Here is a 9,109-nt window from a genome sequence, read left to right as displayed (position 1 = left end):
TATATAGTGTTATGCTAGATATAAGTATTGATATATACATGATTATATGTTTATGATATTAATGTTGTATACATATAAATGTATATATGCATAGGTATGTATGTGTATATATGTATACATGTATATATGTGTGTATATATATGTATATGTGTATGTGTATGTATATGTATGTGTATGTGTAAGTATTTATATATATGTATATGTATTTGTATCTGTATGTATGTATATATATGTATATGTGTATGTGTATGTATATGTTTATGTATGTGTGTGTATGTATGTATATGTATATGTGTATATATATGTATGTGTATATATATATATATATATATATATGTATATATGTATATATGTATATATATGTATATATATGTGTATGTATGTATATATATGTATATATATTTGTAATTTTGTGTATGTTTTGCTTATGTATTTATATAGATAAGGCTACCGCATTGACATATAAATAACTGTAATGAAAGTAAAATAAGAAGAAAACAAGAATATACCCGCCACTAGAAATGACCCTTTTTAGCAGGTGTCTAACGAGCTTTCGGACTCCGCCTACGCACACCTGAGTCAAGCCCAGGTAGCGGGTAAGGGAGTGTCATTGTTCTCTAAATCTCTATATGTATGTTCGTACTTTTGCTTTCCCTATAAAATGTAAGAAACCTCTCTCAATAAATCAGTCCTCTGAGGAAGTGTCACGAAACTAGTCAGGACTCAAGTGTATATTCTGTATTTTCATTTTCCCTGTGGTTCTTCTGCATCTGAGCATCACGTTTTCCTGTGATTTTTACGCATATATATATATATATATATATATAAATAATATATATACATAATATATATATATATATATATATATATACATATATATAAATATATATATATATATATATATATATATAATAATAATCAGAAAAAGAAGATAGAAAAGGACACTGATTCCAAGAGTTAGTTATTTGTTAACAGAAAAAAAATACAACATACTTCTTTCACGCCTTTTTTCTGAATCCCCAGGTATATTTTCCAATATTTCGCTTATGTGTGGCAAAGTGGAGTAGGAGGTGGACGGATAACATTGGTTTTTATTCTTTTTATTTTTTTCAAATATATTGAGTGGAAGTATCATTTAGAAAACTGTTAAACTTTCTTATCAAAACCATTTTATTCACCCTTCTTTGGAAGAGGAATAAACGCTTACAATAATGTACATTGATTCTCTCTCAGCTTTTTATGATTAAACCCTGTTGTCGCTGACGTAGCTCCTACGGTCACAGGGCTCCACAGCTGATGCCGAAAACATTAGAAAGGTTTGATCAAAAATTAAAGCTGCCTCTCACTGTATTTTAATCATAAACTTCATTTAATCAAGGCTTACTGTGACGAAAACCCGTTTTGCAAAGAAAGTGTTCCTATCTTATTTGGTGCTTTAATCCCTTGAAACAATTGAAACTAGCAGGAAGATTAAAAGGTCTGTGATAGGCGGGCAGACAAATGGCAGTCTTTTTAACTAATTGTGTATATCCTGACCTGAACCCCAGTTCACATTCATAACACAAATCATGAAAAGTAAGGTATTTAGTCCTCAGAAACAATGTCAACAGGTTAAAATGTATTGGTTTTCCAAAAGCTGGAATAAGCAGCTCATAGAATGACCCCATTTTTTAAAATAAAGTTTCTAAACATGAAAAAAATAGCATACGGTCTGGAGGAAACTACAAGGTTAGACCTCAAAATTTGCTGTGTAGTCCGAATATTTTACAACTGATTACGAGACCTTTCTGCTCTCTTGGACCCACAGTTCTGAGATTAGGCTAAATATACCCACATACTAAATTGATATAATTAAATAAAAAGACTCAATTATAATTAATTATACTTAACAATAGAGACACCAAATCAGTATTAAGATGACTTCATATAGAAAAAGAAGAGAACCATTCGTACACTTCAAGACAATCTCAAACTGCCTTCATTTATTAGATAACATTCTACATAGTATATTTCATTAAAACTGAAAAAAATATATATTCATAGTTAGAGTGGTACCACAAATTAAGGGTAACATTGAATCGAACAAATTGGTGTACAAACATGGAAAATCATATCGGTTTACGAGCATTGTGTGATCCGGGAAAAAAAATTAATCTCTGTGTATTCGAAAAATTTATGAACAGCTCTAAGGTGACTAACACGGAATCAGTTCGCACAATTGTCCTGTAATATTTATCCAATTTGTATGTAGTCCTAAAAAAAAGGAAAAAAGCATTATTATCTTGATAAGCTCTCTGTAAAAACTGAATGTAAGAGTGTAAATTAATTGATTCATTTAGTGAAAATGAACCTGCTTTTAGAGAAATAACAGCCAATATCTCTCGAGAACTGTTCATGGATGGAAAGTCTTCTTCCAAGCAGTAACCCCACCCACACCTCCTCCACCTCTTCCTCCTCCTCCTTCTCCTCTCTCATCTCCCTCATTCCAGTAACCACTCCCTTTTATTAATGTGAATGTTTGATTCTTATTAATTTCTGGTGTTAAGGGTTTCAATTTATTCACTAAATTCAATTACATACCTTTCAAGAATGAGTGTAGATGTATAATTATGGTCATGTGAAGAGAATTTCCTACAGTTATCATGAAAAAAAATTGCTTCTGAGTAATAGCATTTAAGATAGCGAGTTCGCTCCCAAAACAAGTGAATCTAATATTGAGTTTTTCCAATCAGTGAATGTTGCACTCTTTCATGATATAGTCATATATATTGAATAGATAATATCAGTCAGAAATTATTTTATTTCCATAAAAGGAAAGGAGTCGTGTCGAATTGCAATTGTGTAAAAAAAAGAAAATAAAATAAAAAATAAAAAAATGTAATGCGAAGACAAGGAAAATATGTTCTTAGCTGGTAAAAAAATGCTTCATAGGAATAAGGCCATTTAGTCATTCAACATATCGTCTTTGCAACAATATATGAAAAATATTTATATGAAATATGTCATACGATGAAGGACATTGGCATACTTAGTATAATGTTAAAAACACTTACTCAGCAAGTCTGTCAAAAAAAAAACTGTTCATCGATAAAAAGAAGAAAAAAAAAAACACACACACAACGTTACATTTCATAGTATTAAAAGTTGATGATAAAAAATGGGACAACAAGGCTTATCAGGAATGTAGAATAACCTTTCATTCTCACAAATAAATTTCTTTAGGTTTTAACAATTATTATTATTATTATTATTATTATTATTATTATTATTATTATTATTATTATTTTTATTATCATTATTATTATTATTATTATTATTATTATTATTATTATTATTATTATTATTATTATTATTTTTTTTTATTATTATTATTATTCCTGACACTCCAGTAGGAGCTGCAGAGTGCTGTAGGCCAAGTGTTCCCCAGGTGAAAGCAGTTTAGTGCGGGAAAGAAAGCGAAAAGTAAAGTATAAAATAAAAAAATGTGTACTGGACGTGTATTACTCATGGTCCTACACTGTAACAGGATTTTTTTTTTATTTTTTTTTTATATATGTGTTATCGCTTTTACCTCTCTCTGATAGAATGTTTATGCCTTGTATATGCTTTTGTCGATCTGTTTGAATTTTTGTGACACATCACTGAAACTACTGTTCTTCACCAACGAGGATGCGTTTGCTTTGCTTCTTTAAGCTGAAGCCCAGTTTCGCATCAAGGGCGTGACTACCCATGCATCGAAGCAGATTATGCTCTCCCAGCGATCACCTAGATATTTTCTTCGAAATCTCCAATTGACTGTGTGAACAAGGGGACACTCTAATGAGGTATGAAGACCTCAAATCAAACCTACTGGAGTAGTACTCTGCATCACCAGCCACACTAATAGAGATACTTTTTCACCTCTCTCAACAACCGTTAGGGGACCAAATGGCCTCCCTCGCCCTCAGGGTAATGACCAGTATTGCTCGCCAGCCTCCTGCAGCTGATGGCTCTTCTCGTAAAGTGAAACTACTTTGTGCCCTTTGGGTACGACGCCTACCAAACCTCTACGTGCTGCCATCCCTGATGTCGATATTCTGCCCATGAAAACCTGGCCACCAAAGTCGACGCCATTATGGACAGCCTCTTCATCACTTTCTAGAGCTCCATCCATGCCTCAACTCATTACGAAAAGGACAACTATTCAACATCAACCGAAGCTGACGTTAATGCTTCAAGGTCACAGATGCCCACCCTGTGATGTGTCAGAGTGGTGACAAAGCCTCCCACCACCTACATATACCACCCCTCGCTTATGCCCCAACCACTGACCCCTTCAGCTACTTACCAGCGTTAATTGGCCGCAGTTATACTACCACTACACCAAATTCAGGCCTGCTGCTAAGAAATGAGCATATGGTTGTTAGTGGCCAAAAAAAGTGTAAGCAAGCCTTTGCTTGTGGCGGTGACGCAGGTACAATGTGAGATTTTTGATGGACACAGGTGCTTGCCTTTTTCTTCAGCCGAGACTACTCTCCAGAACAAGAAGTAGTCTGTCTAAGTCTGACAACGGATCTGTGATACCGGCATGCGGTTATGAAACTCTCACATCTTCATTAAGAAGAGCCAGATATATTTCGAAGTTTCTCGTTGTTAATGTCCCCTTGCCAGTCCTTTGTGCGGATTTCCATTCATACTTTTACCTACTGGTCGATGAAGCTAACCAACACTTAGTCGAAGGGGATTCGATCCCTCAACGCCTTTAACCACGCTTCCACATCATCACCCACATATGCCACCACCACCTCCTTAAATCGTACCCAAAAGTTTCATTTCCAGAACTTCTTCATACGGCCACGTACTCCATGAAACATGGTATTCATCACCATATCAAGGCAATGGGGCCCACATGTTTGCCAGATTCAGACACCTAGCACCAGATACTCTGGCAGCCGGTTAACAAACATTACCCGAAATGGAGAAAAATAAGCCTTTGCCAAAGGGCCTCAAGCCCATGGTCGTAACGCTTACACATTGTCCTGAAAAAAAAAATTGCTTACGGTGTCCGTGTTGGACTACAGGCCCCTTAACATGCTGACAGAACCTAATCACTGCCCTATCTCTAACATCATCGAGATAACCTCCTATTTTAAGAGAGTGAATGTTTTCTCTACACTCGACCTTCTTAAGGGGTATTATCATATGCCCATGAACCCAGAGGACAACCCTAAGATAGCTATCACAACCATATCTCTCGAGAATAAGTCTACCCCCTCCCTTAGAAGACAGCAGCCTTTCAGAACCTGCCTATACCCTCGACCGTCAAAGCACTACAAAAATTTTGGCCATGATCAACTATTATTATCGTTTTCCGACAGTCATCACTGCCAGTCTTGCCCCCTCTTCGCCTCCCTCAAGGGCAATCCAAAAGTCCTGAAGTGGGGTCCCCTTCAAAAAGCGGCCTTCTGCAATGCAATCAAGGCCCTATCAACCACTTCTACTTCAACTTTTCCCGTGCCTCATGTCATTCTCTTTCTCCCCAGCGATGCTAGCGACGTTACTATTAGGGTAGTACTAAGGTAGGTGGTTTAATATCTCACCCTTCCCATTGGCATTCTTCAGTAGAAAATATCTAAGGCAGAACCCTATTACATATGTATAGGCTACACCTTAGGGTATGTAATATTGTTTAGCAAAAAACATTTTATAAACTATAAAACAATACAACACATATGTTAATATGTTCAACGAAAAAATATTTGCACCAAGTTGAAAAGATGAAAGTATTTTACTGAGCATGAACCAATTGAGCATCGTAACACAAAAATGATGTTTAAAATCAATACGGAGATAATATGAGGTTAATCACTGCAAAACCTGGAAGCAACGCAAAATATATGAAGTTTTAAAAGTGAATTAATAAACAAATATTTGCAAGACAGGATATATCTTTAGTCCTTATAAAATAATTATTCATACCAGATTCCAAATGAACACCTGTGAACTGTCCGTGAATTTAGAATATTGACCTCGAGATAAGAGGTTCGAAAAAAAATATGGGACCATACCATACACAGTCAAATTCATTCATCGTAGATTTTAATGAAACTGAGTAATATTTTATCTGGTTTACCTCCATCTTCACGGAAATGATGACAAAAAACCCTTGGAATTTCTCTAGTACTTTCTTATATCGATAAAAAAGAGGAATTATTGAACAAGTAAATAAATAAGGTTATCACAGCTAATATATATATATATATATATATATATATATATATATATATATATACTATATATATATATATATATATATATAAATATATATATATATATATATATATGATAGCTGTTAGTACAGCAAGATATTCCTCTGAGAGAAAGAGAGAGAGAGAGAGAGAGAGAGAGAGAGAGAGAGAGAGAGAGAGAGAGAGAGAGAGAGAGAGAGAGAGAGAGAGAGGTGTTCTAGTAACATCCCCAAACTGGCATATTTTTGCTATGAATCCATGATTTTAACTTACTAAACGATAGTGACTTTTAGAAGACAATAACCGATAGGAAAATTTACAACAAAACTATTATACAGTGAAGGAAAATCCTTCAATCCTTTGGAAAATATTTCGGGTGGCGGAATTCCCTTTAAACCCCCCCCCCCCCTCCACCCCCACACAAGTGGAAACGTCTCAGCCATTTCACTCTTTCCCTCAGTTACCCAGTAGGGTCTGAAAAAGAAATATTCCCCTACTTTTTCGTTCTTTCTATGTGCAGTCCCTTGGTAGTGGGAAAGGGCGAGAAAAGTCTGGTTGTTTTTATGACACTGAGCCTTTATTTAATTAAACATAACTTTTCCTCTTCCTGATATTAATTTTTTTGCCCAACAAAGTATACATTCAGAGTCGTAAAAAAGTATATATATAGTATTCTTTTTTATTATTAATTTTTTTTAAATTCATATTTTTTTCGGGGGGGGGGGGGCAGCGGGAGATGTTCTACACATCTTTATTACTCTCTTTTGTAGCGACCAATATATCAGCCATTCAGGAAGTATTTACCTTCACCAACTTTTACCGCAAAGATTGCGAGATATTTCATGTGAAAATCAACTTTAAACAAATATTGAATCCTCATATGAAATTATCCTTAGAAATTTTATATTTATAGTAATGAAAAAAAACTTGCTCTGGAAACCTTTCAAAAATACTTTCTACCTAATCTCGAACTTATTTAGGAGAAATTAAGACCTTTCAATTTAAATCAATTACAGATTTTAATCTTCAACTTTCGTGTGGTATCTCAGGTTTATTTATCAGATAAATAAATTACTAACTCCAAATCTACTGTATTTCTATTTAGGGAACGAGCATGCAAGATACATAAAGCTCCCCACAGAACCTCAACTTGTGAATTTTATAAATAAATACTTATAAATACCACATGCAAAGATAAAAGGGTCAATTATACTTCTGTAAGTATCTTGAATGTAAAAATTTAAGGAAGTTTCCTTAAATATAATAAGAAAATAGCTCATATAAAATTGTTAGAAGTGATGCTTATTCATGAGGTATATTTATCTTATTTTTTTCCCCATATTTTCATTAGAAAAACACAACCATGGTTGAGAAACCACACTGCTTCAGGGCCAAGGGTCACAACAGCTAAACCAACCTAGTTAACAAAATATACGGAGACCTATCGAATAACTACTAAAGAGAACAACACCAAAAAAAATAAAGTATTAATATGAATACCGCCGGGAACAATAGAGTAACATAGAGACTATGAAATAAGATGAATGTCAACCAGATCAAATAATAAACATTTTCAACGAATATGAACTGCTAAAAGTTCCACTGATTCCACGATTGGATATGGAAGATGATTCCATAATCTGACCATTGATGGAATGAAACTTATAAAAGATAATCTCAGATTTTCCAATTACTTTAGGAAGACGTCTTGAACGACATATAGTTGTCAGCTTTAAGTTTTATGTATATAAGTAAGGTGAGGTAGACATCTAATTCATGACGGGAAGTATGTTACAGGAGATGAACGGATACATGTGATTGACTTTAACTATATAAAAGTCCCACACACACACACACACACACACACTCACACACACACACACACACACACACACACACACACACACACACACACACACACACACACGTACAATTGTCGTACGTAGCATCAACAACCAGTTCTTGTCGTATGGCACAATTTGACAAGGATTAGCACCACATCCAATATTTATTTTGCTTGATTGAGTTACTTCATAAGTAGCTTAGTGACAATGAACATGAAGAAGTATTGTTCAAGAGCGTTAATCTTATTCTTCAATACTTTGAGCATCCACATGTATTCTCTTCAGAGATTCTATTTTCAATTATTGTGAACATGCAATGGGTTTTACATGCAATAGAGGTCTGGGGTGCGTTATTAATTATTTTTTTTCTCTCTTTTCTTGTCTACCTAAACCTTTGGAGCAACAAAATTCAGAAAACATTTTAGATGGTTACACTGTAAATTAAAAACAAAACGAAATATTACTTTTAAGAATTATAACTCCGGAAATATTGATCCTATATTACAAGGGATCAAAACGAATGTACTAATTCCAGATGAAAAAATGTAAAAGAAAAATCCAAATGTTGAACTGAAATATAGATTATGAATATTATTTTAACAAAGGGCTGCCATTTAACCATTTACCATCATTGTCAGGGGAATGGCAAATCCAGATTGGCTAAAATCCTTCAATTAAAATTTAAATATAATTATACCTCCATTTTGTGACACAGGAAGCTGAAGTATTATATTAAAGCAAAAGTAAACCAAGGAGGAATCCTCACGCGTAATAAGAAGTGTTTTGCTTATTAATGACGGAATATTTCTCCACCACAGTAATAAGTAGGTGTTACTTCGTACATGACATAAAAATTCTTGTTTGATATTATTTTGATGCAAGATGCTTATATTTCCATAATATTGATATCCAGCAAATATCAATGATAATACCTATATACACAATGTAGAGCACATGATATTTTATTCATATCTAGAATAATTTTTTGTCATAGAGAAATTGTTGAACGTTCAAATCATTTTACTAATTATTTCAGGG

Source organism: Palaemon carinicauda, chromosome 31 (genome assembly GCF_036898095.1).
Source record: "Palaemon carinicauda isolate YSFRI2023 chromosome 31, ASM3689809v2, whole genome shotgun sequence".
Classification (NCBI taxonomy): domain Eukaryota; kingdom Metazoa; phylum Arthropoda; class Malacostraca; order Decapoda; family Palaemonidae; genus Palaemon; species Palaemon carinicauda.
This window is presented reverse-complemented; position numbering follows the sequence as displayed.